The sequence below is a fragment of the Platalea leucorodia genome, assembly GCF_965183815.1.
Source record: "Platalea leucorodia genome assembly, chromosome: 7".
NCBI classification, from domain to species: domain Eukaryota; kingdom Metazoa; phylum Chordata; class Aves; order Pelecaniformes; family Threskiornithidae; genus Platalea; species Platalea leucorodia.
Genome location: NC_138829.1, coordinates 57,046,300 through 57,066,594, shown reverse-complemented (window position 1 = coordinate 57,066,594; position 20,295 = coordinate 57,046,300).

The window sequence follows — 20,295 nt, the reverse complement described above, 5'->3', positions numbered from 1 at the left end:
ACTACCTCAGCGGACGAGGGAAGAGCTACGGATGTCATCTAGCTGGACTTCTGTAAGGCCTTTGGCACGGTCCTCCACAACCTCCCTCAGGCTGAGAGAGTCGGGGCTGTTCAGCCTGGAGAAGAGAAGGCTCCGGGGAGACGACCTTATTGCGGCCTTTCAATACCTAAAGAGGGCTTACAAGGAAGACGGGGACAGACTTTTTAGTAGGGCCTGTAGCGACAGGACAGGGGGTGGCGGTTTTAAGCTGGAAGAGGGTAGATTCAGACTAGATACAAGGAAGAAATGTTTTACGATGAGGGTGATGAAAGAGTGGCACGGGTTGCCCAGAGAGGTCGTAGATGTTTCCACCCCTGGCAACAGTCAAGGCCAGGTTGGACGGGGCTCTGAGCAACCTGGTCTAGTTGAAGATGCCCCTACTCATTGCAGGAGGGGCTGGACTAGGTGACCTTTAAAGGTCCCTTCCAACCCCAACCGTTCTACGATTCTGCGATCCTGTGCTTCAGTATAGTGCATCAAGCTTCAGTTGCTTCAGGTTGCAAAAAGCCAGGCTGATTCAGAGAAGTCTGGAGGACGAGATCTTGCTATTTGAAGGGGAATCTGCAAGTTGACATACACCTTGCCCAAGGAAAGACAAGAAGGGCTCTGTCATCGCTGAAAAAGGGAAGAGCAGTGGAGTCAAGTCTTCCTCCAAAGAACTCTTAAATGCCCCCTGAAAGGTTCAGCTCATCCTGCTTGGTTAGATTATAATAAGCTTTTGGGGGAAGTTAATTTCTTCAGCTTTGTGTGATACCATCCTATAACTACCTTTGTAAAAAAGGTCAGTATCCCTGAATTGTTCAGGAATCCGTCAGGGGCACTGTCCTCTGCTACCGAGGTGCCCAAATCGTACTAAAGCAAGGCTTGTGCAACACCTTGTTTGTTCGAGTGAAAGCGCATTTTCTAGCTCTGTTTCCCAGTCTGTCTCGTCTTTAACAGGTAGAGGCACAGCAGCTTTTGGAGGGCAAACGCAATAGTCCTGCTGTCATCTACTAGGCAGTAGCTTTGGAAGCTCCTTTTCTAGTAAGACCGTTCACGTTCAATCACGTGCGCGTCCCCGGATGCAGAGGGCCAAATGCCCTTCCAGAGGGCTGCACCAAGTGCCCGTCTCGATCCCTTTGCGGGACCCCCGGGCCCCCGGCAACACCCTTGCCGCCATCTTGTCCAGGGGAGCCCAGGCACGGGCTGAGGAGGGGGCTGGAGGCCAGGCACGCGAGGGGAGGTGGAGGGCAGTGCCTGTGCCCGAGGGGCAGCAGAAGGGCACAGGGAAGCGATCCCCCAGAAAGGGGCCCTCAGCGCCCCCGACCCTCCTCCTTTTCCCACGTGAGGCCATCTTTCGGGCCACAGGCCCCCCAACTCCCAGAACAGCCATATTTGGCCACGTGCATCCCCGTCACAATGGCCTCCGGATGTCACAAGCCACCTCGCTGCCGTTTGTTCCGGACTCTATAAAGACAGGGCAGCTGGCCCACAGTCCGCTGAGCTTCGAAGCCCTCGGGTTCCAAGCATGGCTGGAAACAAGAGGCCCAAGAGCAAAGCGCGTGGCTGCCCATCTTTGCGTGGGGGGAGAGAAGACGCCTGGCTGCAGCAAACGCAGAGGAAGAGGAGGCGGCTTCAGACGGGGGGCACCATCAGCCACATCTACCACGTGGCTGACAGCGTGGAGCCCATGGAGGTGGATCCACCCGCAGATGAAGAAGAACCGATGGAAGTGGATCCACCTGCAGCACGGCTCCCCTGGCACCACTACACCGTGCCAGGGCTCCCCTGCGTGACGCCACGGCACCGGCGTCGCAGGAGCGCCCGGCGTCGCAGGAGCGCTCGGCGTCGCAGGAACGCCCGGCGTAGCCGCCGCACCTGCCGTTAGCTGGCAGGCCCAGCCTCCGCGCCTGGCCGTCCTGCCGGCGCACCCGTTCCAGCTCCCGGCATCGCCAATTCTTGTGGCGATCGCCACGGGTGGCGTGAGCCCTTCTTTCCCATCGCCCATCTCCTCCCCCTATTTAAAAGACCCACACAAACTGCCAATAAACCAAGAAAATAACAGTAAAAATGCTTTCCTCCTCTCTTGTTTGGTACTTTGGCAACGGCGTCTGGCCTCCTCTGTCCCCTCCTGGTCTCCCCGGCCCAGGAAAGGCACTGATGCGTGGGGTGTGGGCCCAGCCCAGGGCCTTCGAGCTGGTGAGGGGCCGGGGCACACGGCACACAGGGGCGGGCTGAGGGAACGGCCTCCGTTCACGAGGGCGGTGAGGCACGGGAGCAGGTTGCCCAGAGAAGGCGTGGGTGCCCCATCCCTGGAAGTGTTCAAGGGCAGGCTGGCTGGGGCTTTGAGCAACCCGATCTAGTGAAGGGGACCTGTCAGCCTCACCTCTGTGCCTGGGAGGATCACGGAACAGAGCCTCCTAGAAGCCACGGCACGAGGAGGAGAGGGAGGTGATTCGAGAAGACAGCCAGCATGGCTTCACCAAGGGCAAGTCTTGCCTGACCAACCTAGCGGCCTTCTGCGGTGGAGTGACTACCTCAGCGGACGAGGGAAGAGCTACGGATGTCATCTAGCTGGACTTCTGTAAGGCCTTTGGCACGGTCCTCCACAACCTCCCTCAGGCTGAGAGAGTCGGGGCTGTTCAGCCTGGAGAAGAGAAGGCTCCGGGGAGACGACCTTATTGCGGCCTTTCAATACCTAAAGAGGGCTTACAAGGAAGACGGGGACAGACTTTTTAGTAGGGCCTGTAGCGACAGGACAGGGGGTGGCGGTTTTAAGCTGGAAGAGGGTAGATTCAGACTAGATACAAGGAAGAAATGTTTTACGATGAGGGTGATGAAAGAGTGGCACGGGTTGCCCAGAGAGGTCGTAGATGTTTCCACCCCTGGCAACAGTCAAGGCCAGGTTGGACGGGGCTCTGAGCAACCTGGTCTAGTTGAAGATGCCCCTACTCATTGCAGGAGGGGCTGGACTAGGTGACCTTTAAAGGTCCCTTCCAACCCCAACCGTTCTACGATTCTGCGATCCTGTGCTTCAGTATAGTGCATCAAGCTTCAGTTGCTTCAGGTTGCAAAAAGCCAGGCTGATTCAGAGAAGTCTGGAGGACGAGATCTTGCTATTTGAAGGGGAATCTGCAAGTTGACATACACCTTGCCCAAGGAAAGACAAGAAGGGCTCTGTCATCGCTGAAAAAGGGAAGAGCAGTGGAGTCAAGTCTTCCTCCAAAGAACTCTTAAATGCCCCCTGAAAGGTTCAGCTCATCCTGCTTGGTTAGATTATAATAAGCTTTTGGGGGAAGTTAATTTCTTCAGCTTTGTGTGATACCATCCTATAACTACCTTTGTAAAAAAGGTCAGTATCCCTGAATTGTTCAGGAATCCGTCAGGGGCACTGTCCTCTGCTACCGAGGTGCCCAAATCGTACTAAAGCAAGGCTTGTGCAACACCTTGTTTGTTCGAGTGAAAGCGCATTTTCTAGCTCTGTTTCCCAGTCTGTCTCGTCTTTAACAGGTAGAGGCACAGCAGCTTTTGGAGGGCAAACGCAATAGTCCTGCTGTCATCTACTAGGCAGTAGCTTTGGAAGCTCCTTTTCTAGTAAGACCGTTCACGTTCAATCACGTGCGCGTCCCCGGATGCAGAGGGCCAAATGCCCTTCCAGAGGGCTGCACCAAGTGCCCGTCTCGATCCCTTTGCGGGACCCCCGGGCCCCCGGCAACACCCTTGCCGCCATCTTGTCCAGGGGAGCCCAGGCACGGGCTGAGGAGGGGGCTGGAGGCCAGGCACGCGAGGGGAGGTGGAGGGCAGTGCCTGTGCCCGAGGGGCAGCAGAAGGGCACAGGGAAGCGATCCCCCAGAAAGGGGCCCTCAGCGCCCCCGACCCTCCTCCTTTTCCCACGTGAGGCCATCTTTCGGGCCACAGGCCCCCCAACTCCCAGAACAGCCATATTTGGCCACGTGCATCCCCGTCACAATGGCCTCCGGATGTCACAAGCCACCTCGCTGCCGTTTGTTCCGGACTCTATAAAGACAGGGCAGCTGGCCCACAGTCCGCTGAGCTTCGAAGCCCTCGGGTTCCAAGCATGGCTGGAAACAAGAGGCCCAAGAGCAAAGCGCGTGGCTGCCCATCTTTGCGTGGGGGGAGAGAAGACGCCTGGCTGCAGCAAACGCAGAGGAAGAGGAGGCGGCTTCAGACGGGGGGCACCATCAGCCACATCTACCACGTGGCTGACAGCGTGGAGCCCATGGAGGTGGATCCACCCGCAGATGAAGAAGAACCGATGGAAGTGGATCCACCTGCAGCACGGCTCCCCTGGCACCACTACACCGTGCCAGGGCTCCCCTGCGTGACGCCACGGCACCGGCGTCGCAGGAGCGCCCGGCGTCGCAGGAGCGCTCGGCGTCGCAGGAACGCCCGGCGTAGCCGCCGCACCTGCCGTTAGCTGGCAGGCCCAGCCTCCGCGCCTGGCCGTCCTGCCGGCGCACCCGTTCCAGCTCCCGGCATCGCCAATTCTTGTGGCGATCGCCACGGGTGGCGTGAGCCCTTCTTTCCCATCGCCCATCTCCTCCCCCTATTTAAAAGACCCACACAAACTGCCAATAAACCAAGAAAATAACAGTAAAAATGCTTTCCTCCTCTCTTGTTTGGTACTTTGGCAACGGCGTCTGGCCTCCTCTGTCCCCTCCTGGTCTCCCCGGCCCAGGAAAGGCACTGATGCGTGGGGTGTGGGCCCAGCCCAGGGCCTTCGAGCTGGTGAGGGGCCGGGGCACACGGCACACAGGGGCGGGCTGAGGGAACGGCCTCCGTTCACGAGGGCGGTGAGGCACGGGAGCAGGTTGCCCAGAGAAGGCGTGGGTGCCCCATCCCTGGAAGTGTTCAAGGGCAGGCTGGCTGGGGCTTTGAGCAACCCGATCTAGTGAAGGGGACCTGTCAGCCTCACCTCTGTGCCTGGGAGGATCACGGAACAGAGCCTCCTAGAAGCCACGGCACGAGGAGGAGAGGGAGGTGATTCGAGAAGACAGCCAGCATGGCTTCACCAAGGGCAAGTCTTGCCTGACCAACCTAGCGGCCTTCTGCGGTGGAGTGACTACCTCAGCGGACGAGGGAAGAGCTACGGATGTCATCTAGCTGGACTTCTGTAAGGCCTTTGGCACGGTCCTCCACAACCTCCCTCAGGCTGAGAGAGTCGGGGCTGTTCAGCCTGGAGAAGAGAAGGCTCCGGGGAGACGACCTTATTGCGGCCTTTCAATACCTAAAGAGGGCTTACAAGGAAGACGGGGACAGACTTTTTAGTAGGGCCTGTAGCGACAGGACAGGGGGTGGCGGTTTTAAGCTGGAAGAGGGTAGATTCAGACTAGATACAAGGAAGAAATGTTTTACGATGAGGGTGATGAAAGAGTGGCACGGGTTGCCCAGAGAGGTCGTAGATGTTTCCACCCCTGGCAACAGTCAAGGCCAGGTTGGACGGGGCTCTGAGCAACCTGGTCTAGTTGAAGATGCCCCTACTCATTGCAGGAGGGGCTGGACTAGGTGACCTTTAAAGGTCCCTTCCAACCCCAACCGTTCTACGATTCTGCGATCCTGTGCTTCAGTATAGTGCATCAAGCTTCAGTTGCTTCAGGTTGCAAAAAGCCAGGCTGATTCAGAGAAGTCTGGAGGACGAGATCTTGCTATTTGAAGGGGAATCTGCAAGTTGACATACACCTTGCCCAAGGAAAGACAAGAAGGGCTCTGTCATCGCTGAAAAAGGGAAGAGCAGTGGAGTCAAGTCTTCCTCCAAAGAACTCTTAAATGCCCCCTGAAAGGTTCAGCTCATCCTGCTTGGTTAGATTATAATAAGCTTTTGGGGGAAGTTAATTTCTTCAGCTTTGTGTGATACCATCCTATAACTACCTTTGTAAAAAAGGTCAGTATCCCTGAATTGTTCAGGAATCCGTCAGGGGCACTGTCCTCTGCTACCGAGGTGCCCAAATCGTACTAAAGCAAGGCTTGTGCAACACCTTGTTTGTTCGAGTGAAAGCGCATTTTCTAGCTCTGTTTCCCAGTCTGTCTCGTCTTTAACAGGTAGAGGCACAGCAGCTTTTGGAGGGCAAACGCAATAGTCCTGCTGTCATCTACTAGGCAGTAGCTTTGGAAGCTCCTTTTCTAGTAAGACCGTTCACGTTCAATCACGTGCGCGTCCCCGGATGCAGAGGGCCAAATGCCCTTCCAGAGGGCTGCACCAAGTGCCCGTCTCGATCCCTTTGCGGGACCCCCGGGCCCCCGGCAACACCCTTGCCGCCATCTTGTCCAGGGGAGCCCAGGCACGGGCTGAGGAGGGGGCTGGAGGCCAGGCACGCGAGGGGAGGTGGAGGGCAGTGCCTGTGCCCGAGGGGCAGCAGAAGGGCACAGGGAAGCGATCCCCCAGAAAGGGGCCCTCAGCGCCCCCGACCCTCCTCCTTTTCCCACGTGAGGCCATCTTTCGGGCCACAGGCCCCCCAACTCCCAGAACAGCCATATTTGGCCACGTGCATCCCCGTCACAATGGCCTCCGGATGTCACAAGCCACCTCGCTGCCGTTTGTTCCGGACTCTATAAAGACAGGGCAGCTGGCCCACAGTCCGCTGAGCTTCGAAGCCCTCGGGTTCCAAGCATGGCTGGAAACAAGAGGCCCAAGAGCAAAGCGCGTGGCTGCCCATCTTTGCGTGGGGGGAGAGAAGACGCCTGGCTGCAGCAAACGCAGAGGAAGAGGAGGCGGCTTCAGACGGGGGGCACCATCAGCCACATCTACCACGTGGCTGACAGCGTGGAGCCCATGGAGGTGGATCCACCCGCAGATGAAGAAGAACCGATGGAAGTGGATCCACCTGCAGCACGGCTCCCCTGGCACCACTACACCGTGCCAGGGCTCCCCTGTGTGACGCCACGGCACCGGCGTCGCAGGAGCGCCCGGCGTCGCAGGAGCGCTCGGCGTCGCAGGAACGCCCAGCGTAGCCGCCGCACCTGCCGTTAGCTGGCAGGCCCAGCCTCCGCGCCTGGCCGTCCTGCCGGCGCACCCGTTCCAGCTCCCGGCATCGCCAATTCTTGTGGCGATCGCCGCGGGTGGCGTGAGCCCTTCTTTCCCATCGCCCATCTCCTCCCCCTATTTAAAAGACCCACACAAACTGCCAATAAACCAAGAAAATAACAGTAAAAATGCTTTCCTCCTCTCTTGTTTGGTACTTTGGCAACGGCGTCTGGCCTCCTCTGTCCCCTCCTGGTCTCCCCGGCCCAGGAAAGGCACTGATGCGTGGGGTGTGGGCCCAGCCCAGGGCCTTCGAGCTGGTGAGGGGCCGGGGCACACGGCACACAAGGGCGGGCTGAGGGAACGGCCTCCGTTCACGAGGGCGGTGAGGCACGGGAGCAGGTTGCCCAGAGAAGGCGTGGGTGCCCCATCCCTGGAAGTGTTCAAGGGCAGGCTGGCTGGGGCTTTGAGCAACCCGATCTAGTGAAGGGGACCTGTCAGCCTCACCTCTGTGCCTGGGAGGATCACGGAACAGAGCCTCCTAGAAGCCACGGCACGAGGAGGAGAGGGAGGTGATTCGAGAAGACAGCCAGCATGGCTTCACCAAGGGCAAGTCTTGCCTGACCAACCTAGCGGCCTTCTGCGGTGGAGTGACTACCTCAGCGGACGAGGGAAGAGCTACGGATGTCATCTAGCTGGACTTCTGTAAGGCCTTTGGCACGGTCCTCCACAACCTCCCTCAGGCTGAGAGAGTCGGGGCTGTTCAGCCTGGAGAAGAGAAGGCTCCGGGGAGACGACCTTATTGCGGCCTTTCAATACCTAAAGAGGGCTTACAAGGAAGACGGGGACAGACTTTTTAGTAGGGCCTGTAGCGACAGGACAGGGGGTGGCGGTTTTAAGCTGGAAGAGGGTAGATTCAGACTAGATACAAGGAAGAAATGTTTTACGATGAGGGTGATGAAAGAGTGGCACGGGTTGCCCAGAGAGGTCGTAGATGTTTCCACCCCTGGCAACAGTCAAGGCCAGGTTGGACGGGGCTCTGAGCAACCTGGTCTAGTTGAAGATGCCCCTACTCATTGCAGGAGGGGCTGGACTAGGTGACCTTTAAAGGTCCCTTCCAACCCCAACCGTTCTACGATTCTGCGATCCTGTGCTTCAGTATAGTGCATCAAGCTTCAGTTGCTTCAGGTTGCAAAAAGCCAGGCTGATTCAGAGAAGTCTGGAGGACGAGATCTTGCTATTTGAAGGGGAATCTGCAAGTTGACATACACCTTGCCCAAGGAAAGACAAGAAGGGCTCTGTCATCGCTGAAAAAGGGAAGAGCAGTGGAGTCAAGTCTTCCTCCAAAGAACTCTTAAATGCCCCCTGAAAGGTTCAGCTCATCCTGCTTGGTTAGATTATAATAAGCTTTTGGGGGAAGTTAATTTCTTCAGCTTTGTGTGATACCATCCTATAACTACCTTTGTAAAAAAGGTCAGTATCCCTGAATTGTTCAGGAATCCGTCAGGGGCACTGTCCTCTGCTACCGAGGTGCCCAAATCGTACTAAAGCAAGGCTTGTGCAACACCTTGTTTGTTCGAGTGAAAGCGCATTTTCTAGCTCTGTTTCCCAGTCTGTCTCGTCTTTAACAGGTAGAGGCACAGCAGCTTTTGGAGGGCAAACGCAATAGTCCTGCTGTCATCTACTAGGCAGTAGCTTTGGAAGCTCCTTTTCTAGTAAGACCGTTCACGTTCAATCACGTGCGCGTCCCCGGATGCAGAGGGCCAAATGCCCTTCCAGAGGGCTGCACCAAGTGCCCGTCTCGATCCCTTTGCGGGACCCCCGGGCCCCCGGCAACACCCTTGCCGCCATCTTGTCCAGGGGAGCCCAGGCACGGGCTGAGGAGGGGGCTGGAGGCCAGGCACGCGAGGGGAGGTGGAGGGCAGTGCCTGTGCCCGAGGGGCAGCAGAAGGGCACAGGGAAGCGATCCCCCAGAAAGGGGCCCTCAGCGCCCCCGACCCTCCTCCTTTTCCCACGTGAGGCCATCTTTCGGGCCACAGGCCCCCCAACTCCCAGAACAGCCATATTTGGCCACGTGCATCCCCGTCACAATGGCCTCCGGATGTCACAAGCCACCTCGCTGCCGTTTGTTCCGGACTCTATAAAGACAGGGCAGCTGGCCCACAGTCCGCTGAGCTTCGAAGCCCTCGGGTTCCAAGCATGGCTGGAAACAAGAGGCCCAAGAGCAAAGCGCGTGGCTGCCCATCTTTGCGTGGGGGGAGAGAAGACGCCTGGCTGCAGCAAACGCAGAGGAAGAGGAGGCGGCTTCAGACGGGGGGCACCATCAGCCACATCTACCACGTGGCTGACAGCGTGGAGCCCATGGAGGTGGATCCACCCGCAGATGAAGAAGAACCGATGGAAGTGGATCCACCTGCAGCACGGCTCCCCTGGCACCACTACACCGTGCCAGGGCTCCCCTGCGCGACGCCACGGCACCGGCGTCGCAGGAGCGCCCGGCGTCGCAGGAGCGCTCGGCGTCGCAGGAACGCCCGGCGTAGCCGCCGCACCTGCCGTTAGCTGGCAGGCCCAGCCTCCGCGCCTGGCCGTCCTGCCGGCGCACCCGTTCCAGCTCCCGGCATCGCCAATTCTTGTGGCGATCGCCGCGGGTGGCGTGAGCCCTTCTTTCCCATCGCCCATCTCCTCCCCCTATTTAAAAGACCCACACAAACTGCCAATAAACCAAGAAAATAACAGTAAAAATGCTTTCCTCCTCTCTTGTTTGGTACTTTGGCAACGGCGTCTGGCCTCCTCTGTCCCCTCCTGGTCTCCCCGGCCCAGGAAAGGCACTGATGCGTGGGGTGTGGGCCCAGCCCAGGGCCTTCGAGCCGGTGAGGGGCCGGGGCACACGGCACACAAGGGCGGGCTGAGGGAACGGCCTCCGTTCACGAGGGCGGTGAGGCACGGGAGCAGGTTGCCCAGAGAAGGCGTGGGTGCCCCATCCCTGGAAGTGTTCAAGGGCAGGCTGGCTGGGGCTTTGAGCAACCCGATCTAGTGAAGGGGACCTGTCAGCCTCACCTCTGTGCCTGGGAGGATCACGGAACAGAGCCTCCTAGAAGCCACGGCACGAGGAGGAGAGGGAGGTGATTCGAGAAGACAGCCAGCATGGCTTCACCAAGGGCAAGTCTTGCCTGACCAACCTAGCGGCCTTCTGCGGTGGAGTGACTACCTCAGCGGACGAGGGAAGAGCTACGGATGTCATCTAGCTGGACTTCTGTAAGGCCTTTGGCACGGTCCTCCACAACCTCCCTCAGGCTGAGAGAGTCGGGGCTGTTCAGCCTGGAGAAGAGAAGGCTCCGGGGAGACGACCTTATTGCGGCCTTTCAATACCTAAAGAGGGCTTACAAGGAAGACGGGGACAGACTTTTTAGTAGGGCCTGTAGCGACAGGACAGGGGGTGGCGGTTTTAAGCTGGAAGAGGGTAGATTCAGACTAGATACAAGGAAGAAATGTTTTACGATGAGGGTGATGAAAGAGTGGCACGGGTTGCCCAGAGAGGTCGTAGATGTTTCCACCCCTGGCAACAGTCAAGGCCAGGTTGGACGGGGCTCTGAGCAACCTGGTCTAGTTGAAGATGCCCCTACTCATTGCAGGAGGGGCTGGACTAGGTGACCTTTAAAGGTCCCTTCCAACCCCAACCGTTCTACGATTCTGCGATCCTGTGCTTCAGTATAGTGCATCAAGCTTCAGTTGCTTCAGGTTGCAAAAAGCCAGGCTGATTCAGAGAAGTCTGGAGGACGAGATCTTGCTATTTGAAGGGGAATCTGCAAGTTGACATACACCTTGCCCAAGGAAAGACAAGAAGGGCTCTGTCATCGCTGAAAAAGGGAAGAGCAGTGGAGTCAAGTCTTCCTCCAAAGAACTCTTAAATGCCCCTTGAAAGGTTCAGCTCATCCTGCTTGATTAGATTATAATAAGCTTTTGGGGGAAGTTAATTTCTTCAGCTTTGTGTGATACCATCCTATAACTACCTTTGTAAAAAAGGTCAGTATCCCTGAATTGTTCAGGAATCCGTCAGGGGCACTGTCCTCTGCTACCGAGGTGCCCAAATCGTACTAAAGCAAGGCTTGTGCAACACCTTGTTTGTTCGAGTGAAAGCGCATTTTCTAGCTCTGTTTCCCAGTCTGTCTCATCTTTAACAGGTAGAGGCACAGCAGCTTTTGGAGGGCAAACGCAATAGTCCTGCTGTCATCTACTAGGCAGTAGCTTTGGAAGCTCCTTTTCTAGTAAGACCGTTCACGTTCAATCACGTGCGCGTCCCCGGATGCAGAGGGCCAAATGCCCTTCCAGAGGGCTGCACCAAGTGCCCGTCTCGATCCCTTTGCGGGACCCCCGGGCCCCCGGCAACACCCTTGCCGCCATCTTGTCCAGGGGAGCCCAGGCACGGGCTGAGGAGGGGGCTGGAGGCCAGGCACGCGAGGGGAGGTGGAGGGCAGTGCCTGTGCCCGAGGGGCAGCAGAAGGGCACAGGGAAGCGATCCCCCAGAAAGGGGCCCTCAGCGCCCCCGACCCTCCTCCTTTTCCCACGTGAGGCCATCTTTCGGGCCACAGGCCCCCCAACTCCCAGAACAGCCATATTTGGCTACGTGCATCCCCGTCACAATGGCCTCCGGATGTCACAAGCCACCTCGCTGCCGTTTGTTCCGGACTCTATAAAGACAGGGCAGCTGGCCCGCAGTCCGCTGAGCTTCGAAGCCCTCGGGTTCCAAGCATGGCTGGAAACAAGAGGCCCAAGAGCAAAGCGCGTGGCTGCCCATCTTTGCGTGGGGGGAGAGAAGACGCCTGGCTGCAGCAAACGCAGAGGAAGAGGAGGCGGCTTCAGACGGGGGGCACCATCAGCCACATCTACCACGTGGCTGACAGCGTGGAGCCCATGGAGGTGGATCCACCCGCAGATGAAGAAGAACCGATGGAAGTGGATCCACCTGCAGCACAGCTCCCCTGGCACCACTACACCGTGCCAGGGCTCCCCTGCGTGACGCCACGGCACCGGCGTCGCAGGAGCGCCCGGCGTCGCAGGAGCGCTCGGCGTCGCAGGAACGCCCGGCGTAGCCGCCGCACCTGCCGTTAGCTGGCAGGCCCAGCCTCCGCGCCTGGCCGTCCTGCCGGCGCACCCGTTCCAGCTCCCGGCATCGCCAATTCTTGTGGCGATCGCCACGGGTGGCGTGAGCCCTTCTTTCCCATCGCCCATCTCCTCCCCCTATTTAAAAGACCCACACAAACTGCCAATAAACCAAGAAAATAACAGTAAAAATGCTTTCCTCCTCTCTTGTTTGGTACTTTGGCAACGGCGTCTGGCCTCCTCTGTCCCCTCCTGGTCTCCCCGGCCCAGGAAAGGCACTGATGCGTGGGGTGTGGGCCCAGCCCAGGGCCTTCGAGCTGGTGAGGGGCCGGGGCACACGGCACACAGGGGCGGGCTGAGGGAACGGCCTCCGTTCACGAGGGCGGTGAGGCACGGGAGCAGGTTGCCCAGAGAAGGCGTGGGTGCCCCATCCCTGGAAGTGTTCAAGGGCAGGCTGGCTGGGGCTTTGAGCAACCCGATCTAGTGAAGGGGACCTGTCAGCCTCACCTCTGTGCCTGGGAGGATCACGGAACAGAGCCTCCTAGAAGCCACGGCACGAGGAGGAGAGGGAGGTGATTCGAGAAGACAGCCAGCATGGCTTCACCAAGGGCAAGTCTTGCCTGACCAACCTAGCGGCCTTCTGCGGTGGAGTGACTACCTCAGCGGACGAGGGAAGAGCTACGGGTGTCATCTAGCTGGACTTCTGTAAGGCCTTTGGCACGGTCCTCCACAACCTCCCTCAGGCTGAGAGAGTCGGGGCTGTTCAGCCTGGAGAAGAGAAGGCTCCGGGGAGACGACCTTATTGCGGCCTTTCAATACCTAAAGAGGGCTTACAAGGAAGACGGGGACAGACTTTTTAGTAGGGCCTGTAGCGACAGGACAGGGGGTGGCGGTTTTAAGCTGGAAGAGGGTAGATTCAGACTAGATACAAGGAAGAAATGTTTTACGATGAGGGTGATGAAAGAGTGGCACGGGTTGCCCAGAGAGGTCGTAGATGTTTCCACCCCTGGCAACAGTCAAGGCCAGGTTGGACGGGGCTCTGAGCAACCTGGTCTAGTTGAAGATGCCCCTACTCATTGCAGGAGGGGCTGGACTAGGTGACCTTTAAAGGTCCCTTCCAACCCCAACCGTTCTACGATTCTGCGATCCTGTGCTTCAGTATAGTGCATCAAGCTTCAGTTGCTTCAGGTTGCAAAAAGCCAGGCTGATTCAGAGAAGTCTGGAGGACGAGATCTTGCTATTTGAAGGGGAATCTGCAAGTTGACATACACCTTGCCCAAGGAAAGACAAGAAGGGCTCTGTCATCGCTGAAAAAGGGAAGAGCAGTGGAGTCAAGTCTTCCTCCAAAGAACTCTTAAATGCCCCTTGAAAGGTTCAGCTCATCCTGCTTGATTAGATTATAATAAGCTTTTGGGGGAAGTTAATTTCTTCAGCTTTGTGTGATACCATCCTATAACTACCTTTGTAAAAAAGGTCAGTATCCCTGAATTGTTCAGGAATCCGTCAGGGGCACTGTCCTCTGCTACCGAGGTGCCCAAATCGTACTAAAGCAAGGCTTGTGCAACACCTTGTTTGTTCGAGTGAAAGCGCATTTTCTAGCTCTGTTTCCCAGTCTGTCTCATCTTTAACAGGTAGAGGCACAGCAGCTTTTGGAGGGCAAACGCAATAGTCCTGCTGTCATCTACTAGGCAGTAGCTTTGGAAGCTCCTTTTCTAGTAAGACCGTTCACGTTCAATCACGTGCGCGTCCCCGGATGCAGAGGGCCAAATGCCCTTCCAGAGGGCTGCACCAAGTGCCCGTCTCGATCCCTTTGCGGGACCCCCGGGCCCCCGGCAACACCCTTGCCGCCATCTTGTCCAGGGGAGCCCAGGCACGGGCTGAGGAGGGGGCTGGAGGCCAGGCACGCGAGGGGAGGTGGAGGGCAGTGCCTGTGCCCGAGGGGCAGCAGAAGGGCACAGGGAAGCGATCCCCCAGAAAGGGGCCCTCAGCGCCCCCGACCCTCCTCCTTTTCCCACGTGAGGCCATCTTTCGGGCCACAGGCCCCCCAACTCCCAGAACAGCCATATTTGGCCACGTGCATCCCCGTCACAATGGCCTCCGGATGTCACAAGCCACCTCGCTGCCGTTTGTTCCGGACTCTATAAAGACAGGGCAGCTGGCCCGCAGTCCGCTGAGCTTCGAAGCCCTCGGGTTCCAAGCATGGCTGGAAACAAGAGGCCCAAGAGCAAAGCGCGTGGCTGCCCATCTTTGCGTGGGGGGAGAGAAGACGCCTGGCTGCAGCAAACGCAGAGGAAGAGGAGGCGGCTTCAGACGGGGGGCACCATCAGCCACATCTACCACGTGGCTGACAGCGTGGAGCCCATGGAGGTGGATCCACCCGCAGATGAAGAAGAACCGATGGAAGTGGATCCACCTGCAGCACAGCTCCCCTGGCACCACTACACCGTGCCAGGGCTCCCCTGCGTGACGCCACGGCACCGGCGTCGCAGGAGCGCCCGGCGTCGCAGGAGCGCTCGGCGTCGCAGGAACGCCCGGCGTAGCCGCCGCACCTGCCGTTAGCTGGCAGGCCCAGCCTCCGCGCCTGGCCGTCCTGCCGGCGCACCCGTTCCAGCTCCCGGCATCGCCAATTCTTGTGGCGATCGCCGCGGGTGGCGTGAGCCCTTCTTTCCCATCGCCCATCTCCTCCCCCTATTTAAAAGACCCACACAAACTGCCAATAAACCAAGAAAATAACAGTAAAAATGCTTTCCTCCTCTCTTGTTTGGTACTTTGGCAACGGCGTCTGGCCTCCTCTGTCCCCTCCTGGTCTCCCCGGCCCAGGAAAGGCACTGATGCGTGGGGTGTGGGCCCAGCCCAGGGCCTTCGAGCTGGTGAGGGGCCGGGGCACACGGCACACAGGGGCGGGCTGAGGGAACGGCCTCCGTTCACGAGGGCGGTGAGGCACGGGAGCAGGTTGCCCAGAGAAGGCGTGGGTGCCCCATCCCTGGAAGTGTTCAAGGGCAGGCTGGCTGGGGCTTTGAGCAACCCGATCTAGTGAAGGGGACCTGTCAGCCTCACCTCTGTGCCTGGGAGGATCACGGAACAGAGCCTCCTAGAAGCCACGGCACGAGGAGGAGAGGGAGGTGATTCGAGAAGACAGCCAGCATGGCTTCACCAAGGGCAAGTCTTGCCTGACCAACCTAGCGGCCTTCTGCGGTGGAGTGACTACCTCAGCGGACGAGGGAAGAGCTACGGGTGTCATCTAGCTGGACTTCTGTAAGGCCTTTGGCACGGTCCTCCACAACCTCCCTCAGGCTGAGAGAGTCGGGGCTGTTCAGCCTGGAGAAGAGAAGGCTCCGGGGAGACGACCTTATTGCGGCCTTTCAATACCTAAAGAGGGCTTACAAGGAAGACGGGGACAGACTTATTGCTGCCCTTTAGTATATAAGAAAGATGGACAGAGACTTTTTACCAACGCCTGTAGTGGTAGGAGAATGGGCAATGGTTTTAACCTGAAGGAGGGTAGACTTAGATTGGATATAAGGAAGAATTTTTTTTTTATGATCATGGTGGTTACAAACAGGTTGCTGAGAGCAGTTGTGGATGCCCCATGACTGGAAGTGTTCATATTCAAGATAGACAGGGCTTTGAGCAACCTGATGTGGTGGAAGGTGTCCCTGTCCATGGCAGGCGGGGTTCGACTAGATGATCTTTAAAGGTGCCTTCCAACACAAACCATTCTATGATTCTATAAACTGTAAACATTTTAGATTTTATGATATACTTCCATGCTGTAGAATAGAAAATTTAAAAAAATGGAGAATATTTTTCCTTCCCTATTAATCTTTTTTATAATATTTTAATGTGCTTGTTTTGATGGTCATTAGGATGTAAAGCAATCACAAGCAAAGTCCCATAATGGACCTGCACTCTGGATCCTGCTTAGCTATACACATGCTCATATCTAGAAATACTAACTTTTCCATATACATGTACATGCACATGTACACATGGCATTTATTGAGCCCAAACAGCAAATTGATTTTATGCCTGGGAAGAAAACTTTCAAATACAAAGCCTATAAATAGATGATGTGTTGCCTTTCTGGCTCAGTAAATAGCCTGAAAAAGTGCTCTCAGGAGGCATGAATTTGCAGTGTCCCCCCTTTATTTCACAGAGACATTAACTCTGCAGTCTACATTTAATACTTCATGTTTATTATCATTATAGGAATTGCCATCATGAGGGAAGCAAATGCACTTTCTGAATTTCTCTAGGCATCAGGAAATAAATCTGTATGGAAAGGAAACCGCCCAGTATGTCTTCCTGTGCAGGGGGAAACACCAGATTACTTGACATGAAAAGTATCAGGAGCTAGTGCAGTGACCAGTACGCAAACCACAAATGGGCCTAAATAGAGCTGGATATGACAAAATAGAAAGCCGCATTGGATGTATCCCGCCGCAGCTGACACGAACACTGCCATCCCAGGATCTGGGTGCACTGTGCTCGGCACAGCCAGCAAGGAGACGACTCAGGAACATCTCACACGCATGAGTCTCAAATAAAACTTTTCCAGCACTTAGTGACACACTTGTTCCTGGTTCCTCAGTATTTTAGTTCCCAGGCACTTTTGTATTAATAGAAAATCTGAAAGTGCAAAATGAAGCATGTGCCTCCGTGGCCCATTGGCAGAGCCCGTTCAGCAGAGTGAGCGCAGATGGGGCCCCCCTGAACATGAGAAATGTTTTGCTGCTCTTCCAGCCATTGCTGGAGGTAGGACAACCTCCCTGAATAATAAACAGATAGGAAACATAGAGCTTTATGGTTCTGCCAACATTTTCCTATAAACACTCATATATTCTATTTCATGTAAATATCCACAGACCCTTGCACTGCAAAGGCAATCACTTTTTGGAAAAGTGTGCCTTTTTTGGATGTGTTTGAACTGCTTTAACAACGAAGAGTTCTGAGCCTTCCCAATGCCCTGGGCTTCGGGGGGTGACCCAGCTAGGAGGGACTGGTGGAGTCCACGGACTGACATTTCTCCAACAGGAGAATAAACCAGCGGTAAAAGAATACACAGAGGGGAAGAAAAAGGGTCAAGCTACTATTGAAATTTATGGTGGTTAATTTTAAAAAGAAATAATGCACCCGCATGAGCCACAGAGCTACTGCACACACACGGAGCCACGAGGCTCTGTGCAGTAGACTGAACAACATGGGATCCTTCAGAAAAAAATTCACTGTGTAGCAACCTTGGTGAAGATGGGACTTCTCTTGCTTTCTCCCCCTCCCCCCCGCCCCAGCACAAACATAGAATCATAGAATCATGGAATCATGAAGGCTGGAAAAGACCCTTAAGATCATCAAGTCCAACCGTTAACCTAGCACTGCCAAGTCCACCACTAAACCATGTCCTCGAGCACCACGTCTACCCGTCTTTTAAATACCTCCAGGAATGGAGACTCAACCACTTCCCTGGGCAGCCTGGTCCAGTGCCTGACCACCCCAGCAAAAGCATTTTCAAGCACAAACATGCACAGAAGTACTTAATGCTCTGTTTTGCTCTTCCCAACCCCCATAAATTTATGCTCATGTAATTATGGCTCTCTGTTTGCCTACTGATAGCAAGTTAAAAATACCACACACGCCCCAAATTAGAACTATTTTCTATTTTTTGTTAAATCCCTGCAGTTGATATAGAACAAAATGTTGTCATGAGCCACGTGAGATCTCTCTTGCCTGCACTGGTCAGGACAGGAGACTGCAACACCACCAGCACAAAAAACCCCACCAAAAGCGTGGCATGCCCAGACCAGGACAGATCTGACTGTGTTATGAAGCCATTGATCCTTTATTCCCTTTGGTTGCTTCACCTGTTGCTTGGTGTTTCTACAGTGGAAATGGATTTGTGCCAGGACCTGTTCTATCAGAGCTTGCATTTAGATAAAATGTAAAATATTTCTGCTTTATGCAAATTCCTAATTTATACTCCAAGGTGCCCCTAACTTAGATTAAATGTAAGATATTTCTGTTATTTAGATAATATGTAGATAAAATGTAATGTAGATAAAATGTAAAATGAAATGTAAAACATTATTGTTCTATCCAAATTCCTAATTTATACTCCAAGGTGTCCCTCACTTACAAGGAATTACTTATTATTGGTGTAGCGCTTATTTTGATGGTGGAAAAATGGATGTCATCCCATGAATAATCTTGTGAGTCACACGAAATTAATCTAGTATTAAATAAAAAAGAATAACAACAAATTTTCACCTTATATTCAGGTTGTAAAAACTTTGTCATGGGAGCCATCTCTTTATTACATGCAAATACCGTATTTGCTGTTAGGACTTCTGAATCTCTGTTTTTAAAAGGTTTGTGGAAGGAACTGTCTGGAAATCACAAAAGGCCAACCCCCTCCCAAGCAAAACTAATGAGATTGAGTTTCCCAGTGCCTGTTTGAGATGGGGAGGTCAGGACACGCACAGTTTCCCTTTCACTTCTGATAGGTTTCTCTCAGCTAATAACATAGCATGAAAACCCACCCCCAAGTGTTAACATAGTTTGGATGTCTGCATCAATGACACAGGGAAATACCTCATTTGCGAGACCAGGCGGAGCTTCAGCTGCTAACCAGTGAAGACATACTGCATCAGAAAAAAAGAACGAATGCAAAGCTGCATCCATCCTAATATCATCTCCCACTTTTGGAGCAGCAGAGACAATACCCGAATGCAAACATGCCCCTACCCGTTGCACTGCCTGGCTCGTCACTTAAATAAAGGCCAGGATAAGCAGATGGAAGAGTCTGGCTAAGGACCAAGGAGCAGATTTTTTTTTTTGAGGTATTTAAATGCCAAGACATAATCAAGCTCCCAGAAGGATTTTCAAAAGCAATTGGGAACCCAAGTTCTGAGAGTCCATTGGTCCTTCTGAAAATCCTGTATGGTACGAAATTAACTGCATCCTTTGACATCTAAATACCTCTGTTTCCTTGTGCTTCTTCCGCTAGGGACCGTCCCCCTTGATTTCAGCAGGGCAAAGCCTTCGTTGTGAAAAGCTGTGAAATTTCTTCCCATTCTCTAGTTCACCTAGCTCCCTGAAAAAAGGGAAAGCTTATCCTTCTCTTCTTGCCTAATGAAAATGCTACTGCCCTATGAACTATTTTAACTGAAACTGTAAGGAGAGCACTCAATCCCCTGCCCGTGGCCACACGGGTCTTTGCTGTACAGAGCACAGTTTGCTTTGATCTGATTGAGGTTTACTTGCCACAGATTTCACTGCAATGCCTCTCTGATTTGATAGCGCAGATTTGCAGTTTCTTTTTTCGGGTAGAAATCCCTCTTAGATTGGTAAATGACGCAAAGGCTGCAGCGTCCGTCCCAGTCCCATCGGACAGTGACGGGCCAAACGCTGCCCTCTGTTTACAGGTCTCTGTTGATATAAATCGGGTTGCCTGTGTGGGATCTTGGGACTGCTGTTCATAAACATTTCGTCCTCAGAAACACGATACCAATCTATTGCACAAAGACTGCAAAAGAATTGCACAGATTTTTTTTTTACTTTATAGAAGAAAATGTTCCCTTGATGTGATAAATACTGAACATGACTTTTGCTCAGGCTGCAAATAGCAGATTACTTAATCATCTACTATTTAAGTACCTGTTTGTTTTGTTATGAAGTCAAACTTTTGAGCAAGATCATATTACATGTAAAGCGCCTTCCTACATCCTTAAATATTAATCCTCAAGTGAAAACAGATTGAAGGAAGCTCCAGGGTCACTTTAATAAGCCTGAGCTACTGCATCCCACTCTTTAGTATCCCACATTACACGTTCCTCGCCCCGTCTTTGTGCCAACACTAACATTTTTGCAGCCTCTGGATGACCTTGGCAGGAGGATGGGAATGGGGAGGTGAGCTGGGAGGGACCCGTTCCTGGGGGGCCCAGGGACCATCACCAGCTGCTGGGAGCAGGGACAGGGCTGGAAAACATGGGCAGCCCTGAAGGGAGAGGGTCTGCCAAGCACCTGCGGGTCTTAAGGTGGAGGTGATGGAAAGCGTTAAGAGGGCAGCTGTGAAATGAGAGAAGCCCCCGGTGGAGCAGAAAGGGCGGAAGGCCAGGGGGGTCTGCGCCAGAAACGGGGATGTGAAAGGAAAGGGCGGGAGCAGGAAGCCAGAGGAAGGCAAGGGAGGAGGAGGGCAGGGGCAG